Consider the following 15,048-nt stretch of genomic DNA (forward strand, 5'->3'; position numbering starts at 1 on the left):
AAAAGCAATGGGTCTTTCATCTTGCATTAAAACAGCACCAATTCCATTTCCTGAAGCATCACATTCCACAATAAAGGTTTTTGTGAAGTTCGGTGTAGCCAAGACCAGTGCTTGGCACATTGCCTCTTTAAGATGTTCGAAGGCCTTTGTTGCTTCTGCAGTCCATGAAAATGCATCTTTCTTCAATAATGTTGTTAGAGGTGCTGCTATTCTCGCATAATTCTTAACAAACTTGCGATAATACCCTGTCAACCCGAGAAATCCTCGCAGATGCTTTAGGGATGTGGGGATTTTCCATTCCTTCATGGCTTTAATTTTGCTAGTGTCTACCTTAACTCCTTCATGAGATACAATATGACCCAGATATTCCACCTCTTGTACTCCAAAGAAACATTTGGATCTTTTTGCATATAATTGTTTCTCCTCCAATAGTTGTAGCACCCTGTCAACATGTTCAACATGATCCTTCCAAGACTTGCTGTAGATTAGTATATCATCAAAATTACTAACACAAATTTTCTAAGGGTGGGTTTGAAAATGGGATTTATCAAACCTTGAAATGTAGAAGGTGCATTGGTAAGGCCAAAAGGCATGACCGAAAATTCATAATGACCCTCATGAGTTCTAAATGTTATTTTCGGAATGTCTTCAGTCTTCAATCTGATTTGATGATATCTTGAATGAAGATCCAACTTGGTAAAGTAAATTGATCCATGCAATTCATCCAGTAATTCATCAATGACAGGAATGGGAAACTTATCTTTAATAGTGAGCTTGTTGAGCTCCCTATAATCCGAACACATGCGCCATGATCCATTCTTCTTGTGCACCAATACTACTGGAGCAGAGAAAGAACTTTGACTAGGTTGAATTATACCAGCCTCCAGCATTTCTGCAACCATACGTTCAATTTCACTCTTTTGGGCATAGGGATATTTGTGCGGCCTGATGTTTGGAGGAACACTTCCTGGAATCAGATGAATAGCATGATCATGATCACGAATAGGTGGGAGACCTTTGGGAGTCTCAAATACCTTGGAATGATTGTCCAAGACTTTTTGGAGATCTGGAGAAATATATGATTCCAATGTGGAAACATCTAGCGAACATAATTGTGCAATTACACCTCTTTGTTCCTTTTTCAGAAGCTTTGTGATATCGTTAGAGCTGATTATCTTTCTCCGTTTCCCTGCAATACCCCTTAATTCAACTTCCTTTCCTTCTGCATAAAATTTAATGAAAAATTCTTGAAAATTAAAATATATTGTAGCTAAGGATTGTAGCCATTGGACTCCTAGTACAACATCAGCACCTCCCATTGGAATGGAAAGCATTGGGCTAGTCAATACATATTCTCCCATGGATAGCTTGATATTATGGCACTTTCCAGAGCAATTTATTGTTCCTCCATTTGCAACCATCACTTGACACTCTGGGGCTGGATATAAGAAGCAATTCAATTCTTTTACTACCTTACAATGAATAAAATTGTGGGTACTTCCTAAATCAATCAACACTATTAACTTTTTCTTCTTGATTTGTCCTTCTATCTTGATGGTTTGAGGAGTGGTAATTCCCGCCAATGCATTACAAGATATGGTTGGATTCATTTCTTCTTTATCTAGGGTTTGTTCCTGGAGTATATCTTCTTCTTTTGAGCTTTCTTGCTCCTTTTCTTCTTCCTCTTCACAATCTATGTAGAATAATTTCTTCTCAGCTGTAACAAAGCCCTTTAGCTCTTTCTTCTTCCAATTGTTGTGATGTCGACCTTATAGGTTGTGGAAGACTAGGGGAAACAACACTTCCATCTTTATAGTTGTGAGTGTTATGCTTCCTGGTTGTCATAATTTTGCTTTCCATCTTTCTTGCTAACCTGAATGCCTTCTCTAATGAATGAGGTTCCCAAAGGCGAACATCATATTGGATATTATCCTTTAAAGTCCCTATGAACACATCAATCCTATGCTCCTTTGGAATATCTTTTACCCTTTTGTTCAATTTTTGGAACTCCTCAATGTGCTCTATTGTTGAACCCTTTTGTTTGAGACTTATCAATTGGCTAAAAAAAAGTGTTGCTTTTTTTATCGTCATAATGTGCTGTCAATTCTTCCGTAAAAATTGCCCAAGTGATAATTTGTTTACGAGAGCAAATCCATTGATACCAAACAAACTGATTTGGTTCCAAATATAAAGTTGCAATACATACCTTTTGTGTGTTTTGCACATTATTGAGATCGAAAAATTGCTCCATCTGTAATATCCATGTTGCGGGATCCTTGCCGTCAAACTTCCTCATATCGATTTTTGGAATATGGTGCGTCTTTGATACAACATTAGAGTCTGTGAAATCATGATTAACATTTCTTTTGTTCTCGTCATGAGTTTCCTTTACTACCCTTTCACCATTACGAAGCATTTCTTGTAGAAGCTTTGTCAAATCTATCTTCAAATCTGTCTATAAATCTTCGCTGCTTGTCTTCAAATCTTCCATGCTTGTCTTTAAACAATCCATCTTAGCTTCCACGTCTTTCTTTAAACCATCCATCTTAGCTTCTACATCTTTCTTTAAACCATCCACCTTAGATTCTGTTGCTTTTTGTACACGTGACACTTGTTGCACTTGGTCTCGTAATTTTGATATATCATGTTGCATTTCTTCCTCTTTTTCATGAGTCATGCTAGAGCTTTCAGGTTGCCTACTAGGTGTTTGCATTTTCTTCCCTCGGGTCATCAATTAATGATAATAATGCTTTACTATGCCCTTTGAGTTCCTTCAAACTATTTTTTCAGACCAAGCTTATGCAAAAATTTAAAAACAACTACACACCTTTTTTCACTTTGTAGGACCTTGATATTGAATCTGATGTATCTCTATAATTTCAAATCATCTAGTTCTGAAATAGCAACCTGTGATAGCCCTCTATGTCCTCTTTCCAATGCCACCAGTCTAATCCAAATTGGATTCTCCAGGGAAGAGTTATGCCAAATCTCCCATGTGCAGTGACCTGATTATAGACTAGTTCAGTAGAGCGAACTTGTACGACGTGCCACGAGTCACTATTTCAACTTTTGGTTCTAAAAAATATATACAAGAAAACTATTATCCGTCTTCTTTCTGTACCTTCTTACGAAATTTCAATCCGATGTTCAGAGAGAAAGTGATGATTATTTTCCCCTGGTCACCTGTTTCGAATATAATTCAGGAGTCTGCAAAAAGACCAAATTCCTCAGATCATATCTCTGCAAATATAGCACGAACATCTCTGAAATTTGGACCCAAGATTCAGCGCGATATCTTCTCAAATGTGTGTTTTTTTTAGCTTCTGAAACGTCGTAGAAAAAAGTTATAGCGAAAATGCCACGATGACTTGTTTGAAGCAGCGAAACCCTAGAATCCAAAGCTCTGATACCAAATATTATGAAACCAGCTCAAGAAAAGATAGAAAAGATAGATCAACGCCTTAGAATTCAACCTCTTGGAGGGGGCAACCTCCTTTACATTACATAAATGAACAATTCTTGGATGATACAAATGACAAAACCTCCTTTCTATATATAGGAGTCTAAGGAGTCACAATATAACCCAGTCGACCTAATAATAATAATATAAAGCCACAAAAATAACAATAGAGGGTTTCTATGGGGCACAATAATAATAATATGGGAAAAGTAGGGGCACAACAATATTAATAATGGATACACCTACAATAGTAATGGGGTAATCACTAGTATTATAGGGATCTAACAAATTCTATGCCAAGAAAATATTTCATGAGACCAAGATCTGTCATCTCAAATTCTTTCATCATGGCTGCTTTAAATTCATCTATGTCAAAATCACCTGTAAAAATCATGTCATCAACATATAAAAAACAATCAAAATATGTCCATGCTCATTTACCTTTGTATACAAGGCAGGCTCAATGTTGCTTTTGCAAAATCCATTCTTAATAATGTAGTTGTTGATTCTTCTATACCAAGCTCTAGGCGCTTGCTTCAGTCCATAGAGTGCTTTCTTCAACCTATAAAATTTCTCTTCATTACTTTCAACTTCATATCCTGGAGGTTGCTGAACATAAATTTTTTCTTTTAGAATTCCATTCAAAAAGGCTGATTTCACATCCATCTGGTATACTTTCCACTTGTTCTGCGATGTTGTCGCTAGAACTGCTCTTACAGTATCCAATCTACCTACTAGAGCAAATGTTTCTCCAAAGTCTATTCCTGGTTTCTACGAGAATCCTTTTGCTACAAGTCTAACTTTAAATCTATCTATTTCACCTTTCTCATTCAACTTTGTCTTGTACACCCACTTCACACCAATGAGATTTTTTTCCTTTGGTAAATCAACCAAATCCCATGTGTCATTCTTTTCAATAGATTCGATTTCTTCATCCATGGCTTGCACCTTATTTTCATCTTTGATTGCTTCTTCAAATGAAAAAGGTAGAATGACAACATTGCAAAATTTGAACTAACATTCAAATCATCATAAATATCTTTCAAACTTCTCATCTTTCTCTTACCATTGCTTGATTCATCACCTGATTGATTGCTGGGAGAACATTGATATGTTGATCTGCTTGAGGATCCATGCTGCTCTGAAAATCTTGGAGTCCTTGTTGGTGTGTCTCTATTCGATGTCTTCACCTGTGATTCTTGCTGCTCCTTTTCTGCTACATCATCTTCTTCCATCGATGACACTTGTGTATCAACTGTCTTGTCTACAGTTCCATTCCACGACTCTTGTTCCTTGAACACAACATGTCTGCTAGTTATGGTCTTCTTTGTGATAGGGTTATATAATTTGTAAGCTTTTGATTGCTCACTATAAACAATGCATATGCATTTTTCACTTTTATCATCCAATTTACTCTTCGCTCCTTAGGCACATGTGCATAAGCTACACATCCAAATACTCTGAGATGAGATACGCTGCAATACATACCTGACCATGCTTGTTCTAGTACTCTGTTCATCACACTCTTTGTAGGAGATCTGTTGATCACATAAATAGGACATGGAACTTCTTCTACCCAAATACTCATTAGACAAGTTTCTGCCTTTCAACACGCTTCTTACCATGTTCATAATTTTCATGTTCTTTCTCTCTGCTACACCATTTTGTTGCGGTGTGTACCTGGTTGTAAATTTTCTTCTAATCCTATGTTGTTTGCAGTAATCATGGAATGTCTTTGAGTCATATTCTCCACCACGATCTGACCTCAATACCTTGATTTCTTGATCACTTTGGTTCTCTACTAAGGCTTTGAATTCTTTGAACTTTGCAGAAGTTTGAGACTTCTGCTTCAAAAAGTAAACCCAAGTCTTTCTGTTGTAGTCATTAATGAAAGTGAGGAAGTAGAAACTTCCACCAATCGACTGTGTCCTCATAGGTCCACACAAGTTTGTATGCACTATCTCAAGAGGTTGCTTTGCTCTGTATGCAACTCCCTTTTGAAAACTTTCACGGTGTTGTTTTCCGAAGATGCAACACTCACAAGTACTTGCAAGCTCTTTGATTCGAGGTAATCCTCTGACCATCTGTTTCTACTGCAACAATATTAAACCAGAAAAGTGAAAGTGTCCAAATCGAAAGTGCCATAACCAATAATCATTAGAACATGCAACTGTAAAACAACTCACCTGACCACTGTCATTCAAAATGAGAGGAAAGAGTCCGTTCCTCGTTATCTGCACCTTTGCTATTAGCTGCTTGTTTGAGGGCTTTTCATATATAACAACTTCTTGACCTTGAAAGATAACTCCGTATCCTTTCTCTGTCAATTGACCAACACTTAACAAATTACGTTTAAGACTAGGAACATAATATACCTCTGAGATTATCTTCGGCTCCCCCTGCTTGGTTAGAATGTTGACCACTCCTTTGCCATCTACTTCCACAGTCTTTTCAGTCCCCAACTTTACCTCTCTTTTCACAGATTGATCGAAATTTGCAACCAAATCCTTGTTGTCTATCATGTGGCTACTGCAACCACTATCTAACAGCCACACACTAGCAGAAGGTTCATGCATGGTATGGCAACCTAGGAACATAGAGTTAGTACTCTCTGTAGTGACATTAGCTCTGTGGTTCCCTTGATCAGCTATTTTCTTCCTGCAATCGCGAGCAAATTGACCAAATTTATTGGAGTAATAACATCTCACCTTTGATTTGTCAACTCTTTGATTATTGTTTAAGCTTTTGTAGTTGCTTCCACTTGCATGTTCATACTCTTTTCGCTCATCTCTTTGACCACCATATCTTCCGCTTCATCCTCTGGCTTTACTTCTGCCTCGACTTTTGTCTCTTGAAATAGAAACCTGACTTTTGAAAGCAGTCTCTAAAGTGGAATCTTTATTTCTGTCTATCCTCGCCTCATGCGATAGAAGTGATATCATTAGCTCATCAACTGTCAATGATGCCAAATCCTTGGCTTCTTCTATGGTTGCTACCATAACATCAAATTTGGTAGACAAAGATCAAAGGACCTTCTCAACCACTCTTTGATCTTTTATACCTTCACCATAAATCTTTAACTGATTTACAACATTTTTGACCCGATTCATGAAAGAATCGATGTCTTCTATCTCCTTCATCTGCAGACTTTTAAAATATTTTCTAGTATTTTGCAACTTAACAATATTAACTTCGGCCATACCTTTATAGTTTGTCGCCAAAGTATCCCATGCTACTTTTGTTGAGGATGTGGTGATCATAATATTTTGGAACACTGCTAGGTCCACTCCCTACTCAATAAACTGCAACGCATGTGCATTTTTATTCTTGTCTTTTTCTATTGTTCCCTCTCTGCATTGGTGAGAGCTTGTTCTTCTTCTTCATTCATAGATTGTGAAAACCCAAACTTCACATAATCCCAAACATCATGTGCTTGCAACGTGGTCACCATATTAATGACCCACACATCATAATCATTCCTTGTAAACGGTTGGAACTGGGGCTGAAAATTTGAGAAAGCTATTTTAATTGCCCTAGATTTGTCCTAATTTTTTAGTTAACTTGCCATCGTTTTTAATTCATGTTATGCAATAATTGCAGATAGAAAAAAATTCCATTTACTTGAGTGGAGTGGTAGGTATGAAATCATAGTTGGAACTACACGTGGGTTTGTCTATCTTCATAAAGAATCTGAGGTCCAGATCATCCATAGGGATATTAAAGCAAGCAATATTTTACTTGATAATAAATATAGAGCCAAAATTGTAGACTTTGGTTCAGTGAAACTCTTTGGGAGAGATCAGAGCCACGTTAACACTAGAATTGTAGGAACTTTGTAAGAATTCTCTTTACATTTCAATATCTTGATGTGCCACCTTTATTCAATAAATTATAGGATATGAAGCAATTACAAGTCACATATATGAGACGGCGTTATGTAATTTTGAGGGGGTTAAGATATCTAGATTTCAATGCGTAGTGGTTACATGGCGCCTGAGTACACATGGACAACTTACAGAGAAAGCGGATGTATTCAGTTTTGGAGTAGTTGTTCTTGAGATTATCAGTGGAAGAAAGAATCAGAGTTTGCCACATCGTATAGAGTTTCTCCTCGAAGAAGTATGGGTCATGTGAATTTCTTCTTTAAAGTAGAAATTTGATAGAGAATTATGATTCTTGCTGGCCAATTTTTTATGCTTTGCTAATGTTATCAGACATGGAGACTGTATAAGGAAGGGAGAGCATTAAAATTTATGGATCCCACACTGGAGGTGGAGCGATGAGAGTGATTAAAATTGGTCTTTTGTGCACTCAAGCAGCTGCGTCATTGCCGCCTTCAGTGTCCCGAGTGGTTTCGATGCTGACAAGCGAGTGAGAACAACTTTCTTCACCGACCAGGCCCATTTTCATAGATGTGTAGTCTCGTCAGAGCTCACTTCTTAAAGTTAATGATCCTGACAGAACATCTTCAGGTATGACAATTTCTCCTAACATACATTTCAGTATCCATTCTGCAGCTGCCGATCCCTCATCGGGGACCCTGCAGCCAAGGTGAAAATCAGCCAACATTTAGGTAGCAAAATTTATATTTCTCTATGGGCGATGAGTATAGTTATTATTGTTGTTTTCAATAAATGAGATAAGCAAACTGTTCATCATTGAAAGAAAATTAAGTTAGATAGGATTTGGTAACCGGAAATGTTAACTTTCCTCACATACCGATTAAGCTCGCTCTATGCTTATTTCCCTCTATTTGGAAAACAAAACAAAAAAGAGTTATTTAATAAAATCGTTTTAAACAATAATCATTTTAAAGGTTATATTATGTTCATTTAGTATCATAAACAACATTATTTTTTATATATTATGCACGCTATCATGTGTCACTAGTCAAGTTACAATTAAGTGCTTCAGGCTCTGTGCTTGAACACTTTAAAATTGTTTACGTTGGAATCGACTTCATATCTTTTTTGACAATTAATATTTAACCGCCTGAGTGTCATTGAATGGTGGTTTATAATTGCATAAAAATGTGTTATGGTTGATAACGTGCTTCTAATTATATGAAAAATTTATTATTGCTTATTTATTTCCATTTAAATTTGTCAAATAATGTTTATATGATTACATTTGAAAATATATATATTTTTATATTTATTTATAATTACTTTCTCGTGGTTAATTTGATTGCAAATAATTATAATTTGTTGTTAATGTGACATACTCACTTTTTTATGTCCTATGTATCAAATGAGGTAACACAATTTATTTATTTTTTCTTTTGAAGGTAAAGTAACTTCGTTCAACCACCTAGGTGTTTACCCCCGCGGTCGGGGCAGATGGCTTTCCGCCTCCCCACCCTGGTTCAATCCCTTGTTGCATGATTTTGGCCACTCCACGGCTTATTGTTGATCTTCACTACTCCATAGCATATGTTCTGATGATGCTCCGCAACATTTGTAAATAAATATCACGCTTCTGTATATGTAAATATTGTAAAAATTGTGAATTTGGGCTACATGTAGCTTCTAATTGAGGGACTCGGCCCCCCTCTTTTAAAAAAAAAAAGTAACTTCATTCATATTGATGAAAAAATTTACATTTTATATATACAATTTAGTGAGTGTATTCTTTAACTAAGCTTCCCACTTACTATAATGGTGATTACATCCAAAATATCATGTACTATGGTGTTGTTACATAGTTTATATGTATTTTTTTTTTGTACACCACAAAATAGAAAGTTTGATATAATGTTGCCATTGCCAACAATCTCTAAATCAAATATTATTTGTATAATATCAAACTTGTGTTATAAATCATCTAAAAACTGATATGGGATGGTTTCTAAAATTTTAACATGTACATCTTTTTTATTCTTGTCCATAAATGGCCTATGGTAGTATTGGTAGTGTTTAGTTCCCAAGTCTTCATCTACCCACCACAACCCCCAAAACATGTGTAGGCCTTCCTTAGAAAGCTTGTCTACAAGTCCATTTTGTTCCCTATAAATATGCATGCATGTAAAGGAATATAAAGGAAATAAAAATTTACTTTGGCCTTAGAATATCCTCCAAAATATGACCAAGGGAAATTTTCCAACATTGTTGAGTCTCATTAACCAAATTCATCACCATCAAAGAGTCACCAAAAATCTAAAGTTGGTCACAACCTTTCTCTTGGGGAAAAACTATAAGAGATTTGCGAGCTAAAAGTTCTACCCAATTGTTTGAGCCTCTACCCAAACCCACCTTCACATGAAAAGAGTGATACTTAGATAAATGAAAAACAACCACCCCCCATAAAGCAAATCATCACCCGAGAAGCTCCATCATAATAACCCCAAGGAATAGTAACATGAGATTCCTCCTGAAAAGCAGTCCTCCCACATGCAGGCACCTTTGGTTGTAGGAAATCTAAAAGCATAGCCAGACATTTAGCAAATAACATTTCCAAATAGGATGATATATTTCAGAAAATATCTTTGTTCCTAACTAACCAGATGTGCAAGCTAACAATGAGTGGAAGGGCTATAAAATATTTAGTAGCCCTATTCTGGACCCAATACTTTGATATCTCCACAAAATGAAGTCCCTCCCACTTACAATCTAAGCCTAAAATGGCACTACAGGCCGACCAGACTTGTTTTGTAAAGGGAAAATTAACAAATAAGTGTTTAATAGTCTCCTCACTACCTTTGCATAGGGCACACCATTTGGGACCAATCTTGTGTCTTGTTTGTAAAACATCCCATGCAAGAAAATTTTTCTCAATCATGCAACAAACTAGTATGCGAGACTTTGAAGGACATTTAAACTTCCAAAGAACTTTCCACCGCCAAACAATCTCAACATTTTAGGGTATCACATTTTAGTGGATATATCCCCACTTGGGGGTATAAGAGCCACGGGGAGAGTGAGCCCGGACCAACACATCCTCTCTATTAGATAATATGATGTGAGCTAACATCAAATATTCCAAATAGCTAGATCACTCCTATCGAAATGCATCTTGAAGATTTAAGTCTGCAACAAGAAGTCAACCTTGACGCCAAAAAGTTGTTTGTATTGGATTTCCTATATGAGCAATTATGGAAAAGACTTGATCTCTAAGAATATCAATGAGGGCTCCTGACATGTTATGTCTATCCCCAAAACTTGGCCAAGGATATGAGCCCAATCTTACCTTATTCCCATCCCCAATCTTTCAGTTTGTCCTTGATGAAATCAACTCAAAAGAATTCAGTACATCCTACCAAACAACATAAATATTTTGACGCAATTTTTCCTATAGCCACACCTCGTACACCAAGGAGTAAGGAGCTATGCCTTTATAGAAAATAACCATAGTTTCGAGACTCTGAGTGGTTAACAAGCTCCAATCACATCTTGTTGCAAAGGCTTTTGAAAGCAATCTTATATTTTTGAGCCCATATCCACCCAACAACTTTGGAACAATAAGACGATTCCATTTGACCCAAGGAAGGAAAAATTTATCATGAGATCATTCCCACAAAATATTGAAACAAATCCTGTTGGATTTTTCCAAAAATCCCTTCGAAATCTAAGCCAAGGACATCCAATAAATTGGAATAGCTTCAATAATAGATTTTACCAAAACTAGCCTTCGAGCTCTAGATAACCACCCATAATTCTAGCAAGTGATTCTTTTCTAAATCTTGGTTGTTAGCCAAAGCTATTCTTATTTTTTGTTACAATTCGGCTTCGAATGGAAACCATGATACTTTAAGCCACCCCCCAAATCATTTATCTCAAAAGCAAAAAATGTCCTTCTATTTAGGATGTCATGTTCCTCCATATTATGAAAAGATATGGTGGAATTTCTTGCACTTATAACTATACTTGTAGCTTTCCCAAATAGATCAAGTATCTCATGCAAATTTTGGACATCTCTTATTTAACCATTACAAAAGATAAGTATATCATTAAAAAACAGAAAATATGTAATTGCAAGAGTATGTGAAAGAATCGCACCTTGGAATTCACCTCTCCTCTTTACCACCTCCAATATAGAACTAACACCCTGAGCTATGAGGAAAAAAAAGTGGAGATAAAGGATAGGCTTGTCTCAGGCCTCTCTGAGCATGAAAGAATGACAAAGTAGATCCCTTTATTACGATGGAAAAGGAGACTGAATTAAAACAACTAATGGTCAAATTAATAAAAGGAACTATAAAACCCACATCAGTTAGAGCAAGTCTGATGAAAAACCAATTCACAATCATATGCCTTTGAGAGGTCTATTTTAATAACAACATCTTTTACCCTCTAATTTTTTATGCTATGCATCCCTTCTTGAACAACTTTAATTGCTTCATGTATCTATCTCGCCTCAAGAAAACCAAATTGTTCCTTTGAAATGGTTCTTGAAATTATAGGTTTAATTCTTCTAGTAATCACCTTTGATATGACCTGTTAGCTCTGCTATAAACTTCAGTGCTTAAAGGTCAGATTCAGGTCTAATGGTTGGCTTGTGCTGAAAGGGTGCTTGGAGCACGTCTTCTCTTCCTTCCTTCTTCCCCTTTTCCTTCATCGTCCTTACACTCCCTTAACCCCTCTACCCTTGTTTTTCCTCTTTGCGATGTGATTATATCGCATATCGCATCCATCTGCACTACCTCCTTTTGCTCCTTGTCTCCTGCAGTTGCGATATTGCGATGCGATCTAATCACCATCGCATATCGCATCCATGTGGGTTTTAAGGTTTCGCCCCTTTGTCTTCAGCCGATGCGATTCTGTGATGCCCACAACAAATGCAATGTCAGGTCTTGTGCAGACCTGAGCATATATTAGGCTTCCGACAGTAGAAGCATATCGAATGTTCTTCATTTGTTCCCTTTCAAAGTCGTTCTTTGGGAATTGGTCCCAATAACAGCGCATGCCAGAGAATTTCAACCAACTCACAACAATGCAAAATAGAGTCAACAGAGATGTTCACAACAACAAACGACCTTAAAAAATATAAGCTTCTAAACTGATATTTGTTGGTTTATCTGGTGAAATTCAAGTGCTGGTAACGGTGAAAATAAAAGACAATTAAACAATTCCGATGAAGCAAAGGGTCAAAAACAGCATAGATAAAAATTCACACAAAATCTCTCATCTGTGTGGCACTTCCAAGCTCTGCTCACTCTAACTTGATGGTGTAACGCTGAAGGGGATTGAGTTAGTGAGCTTCGGGACCAAACATAAGTATTTATAGCCAAGCTTCCATCAAGCTTCTATTTGCTATGTGTCAAGTGTTCCACAGATCAAGGTAGAGAAATGCAGAGGGAGTAATGGACCACTCCAGGAGCTTCCAACAAGAAATTAATTAACTGAAGATAGTTTCCGTAATTGAAGGAAATAACTGCAGTTGGTTTCCATAATTTAAGGAAATGACTGCAGTTGATTCCTACATTATCGGTGGCCATTGGGAGAGGGAGATTAACATTCTCCCACTTGGTCCATACTTCCAATCTTCATGTCTCATCTTAAAACCCATTGATAATTTGTATTAAGTAATAGATACATGAATCATGGCAATAAGTCTCTAATGACGAGTATTATCTTCCATGTATTACTATGTATTTATTCTTATTATAATTTATGTGGCAACAATTTCTTAATGAATAAACCTTATGTTTATTCTTGGTCCTACACAGATAAATTCTCTCAAATCAAATTAAGGTGCACATAAATATGAGGAAAACATCACAATAATTAAGAATTTCATTAAAATAACATTGTCCATTCAATGAGAAACTACATAATGGAACCAAGTCCCATATTCATTACATGATCCATGAATTTCAATGGTGGCATGCCCTTAGTCAAAGGATCAGTGATCATCAACTCAGTGCTGACGTGCTCAATGACCACTTTATTTTCCTTATCATGTTCCCTTATAGCTAAATAATTAATGTCAATGTGTTTATTTTGACTCGCACTTTTGTTATTTTTAGCCATAAAAAACAGCAGCTGAATTGTCGCAATACATTCTCAATGGCTTAGAGATAGAGTCCATAATTCTAAGCCTAGAAATGAAACTCTTAGGCCATACACCATGTAAAGTAGCCTCAAAACAGGAGATGAACTCGGCTTCCATAGTGGAAGTGGAAATCAAGGTCTTCTTGGCACTCCTCCATGATACAACTCCACGGTCATCATAAAAATGTACCCTGATGTTGATTTCCATGAATCAACACATCCAACAAAGTCAGAATCTGAGTAGCCAATTACTTCCAAATTGTCCGTCTGTCTATACATAAGCATGTAGTTTCTGGTTCCTTGAAGGTACCTCATTACTTTCTTTGTAGCTCTCCAGTGGTCTAAACCTGGATCACTCTGATATCGTCCCAACATTCCCACAACAAATGCAATGTCAGGTCTTGTGCAGACCTGAGCATACATTAGGCTTCAGACAGTAGAATCATATGGAATGCTCTTCATTTGTTCCCTTTCAAAGTCATTCTTGGGGCATTGGTTCAAATTGAACGTATCACCCTTCACAATGGGAGCTACACTTGGTGACAATCCTTCATTTGAAATCTTTCTAAAATTTTACTAATATAGGTTTCTTGAGACAGACCCAAGATGCCTTGAAATCTGTCTCTATGGATCTTAATGCCAATGACATAAGATGCCTCACCCATATCCTTCATATTGAAATTTTTAGAGAGGAATTGTTTCACCTCATGCAGCAAACCCTTATCACTGGTTGCTACCAAAATGTCATCCACATATAAAACAAGAAAACAAATTTTACTCCCACTGACTTTCAGGTATATACATTGATCCATAATGTTTTCTACAAAACCGAATGAAGAAATTACATTATGGAATTTCAAATACCACTGGCGGGATGCTTGTTTTAAACCGTATAAGGATTTCTTGAGCTTGCAAACCAATTACTCACCATCACTAGAGGGGAATCCTTCTGGTTGTTTCACGTAAACCTCCTCCTCTAGATCTCCATTGAGAAATATTGTTTTCACATCCATTTGTTGCAACTCCAAGTCAAAATGGGATACTAATGCCATAATAACGCGCAAGGAATCTTTCTTAGATACAGGAGAGAAAGTCTCTGTGTAATTGATTCCTTCTTTCTGAGTGAATCCCCTAGCAACAAGTCTTGCCTTGTATCTCTCAGTGTTGCCCAATGAGTCATTCTTTGTCTTAAAGACCCATTTACATCCAATGGATTTTGCACCATTAGGCAACTCAACAAGATCCCAGACTTCGTTACTCTTTATAGAATTCATCTCTTCCTTCATGGCATCGTACCATAATTTTGATTCTTTGCAACTCATGGCTTGTGAAAATGACTCGGGTTCATTTTCGGCTCCAATGTTGTAGTCAAATTCTTGTAGATACACAACATAATCATCAAGAATTGTTGATATATTTGGTCTAATAGATCTTCTTAATGTTGTACCATCATCTTCCCGAGAAGTATGTGGTTCAACTCGTTGTTCAAAAGTTCTTGGCAACTCTTGAACTACCTGATCTACTAGAATGTCATTAGTAGCTCATGGAACTTCAACAATTCATTGTTCAACACCAATTTGTACTTGAGGGGTGCTGTGA

The sequence above is a fragment of the Pinus tabuliformis genome, chromosome 7, assembly GCF_031772625.1.
Source record: "Pinus tabuliformis cultivar Carrire ecotype Pingquan chromosome 7, CPIR1, whole genome shotgun sequence".
Classification (NCBI taxonomy): domain Eukaryota; kingdom Viridiplantae; phylum Streptophyta; class Pinopsida; order Pinales; family Pinaceae; genus Pinus; species Pinus tabuliformis.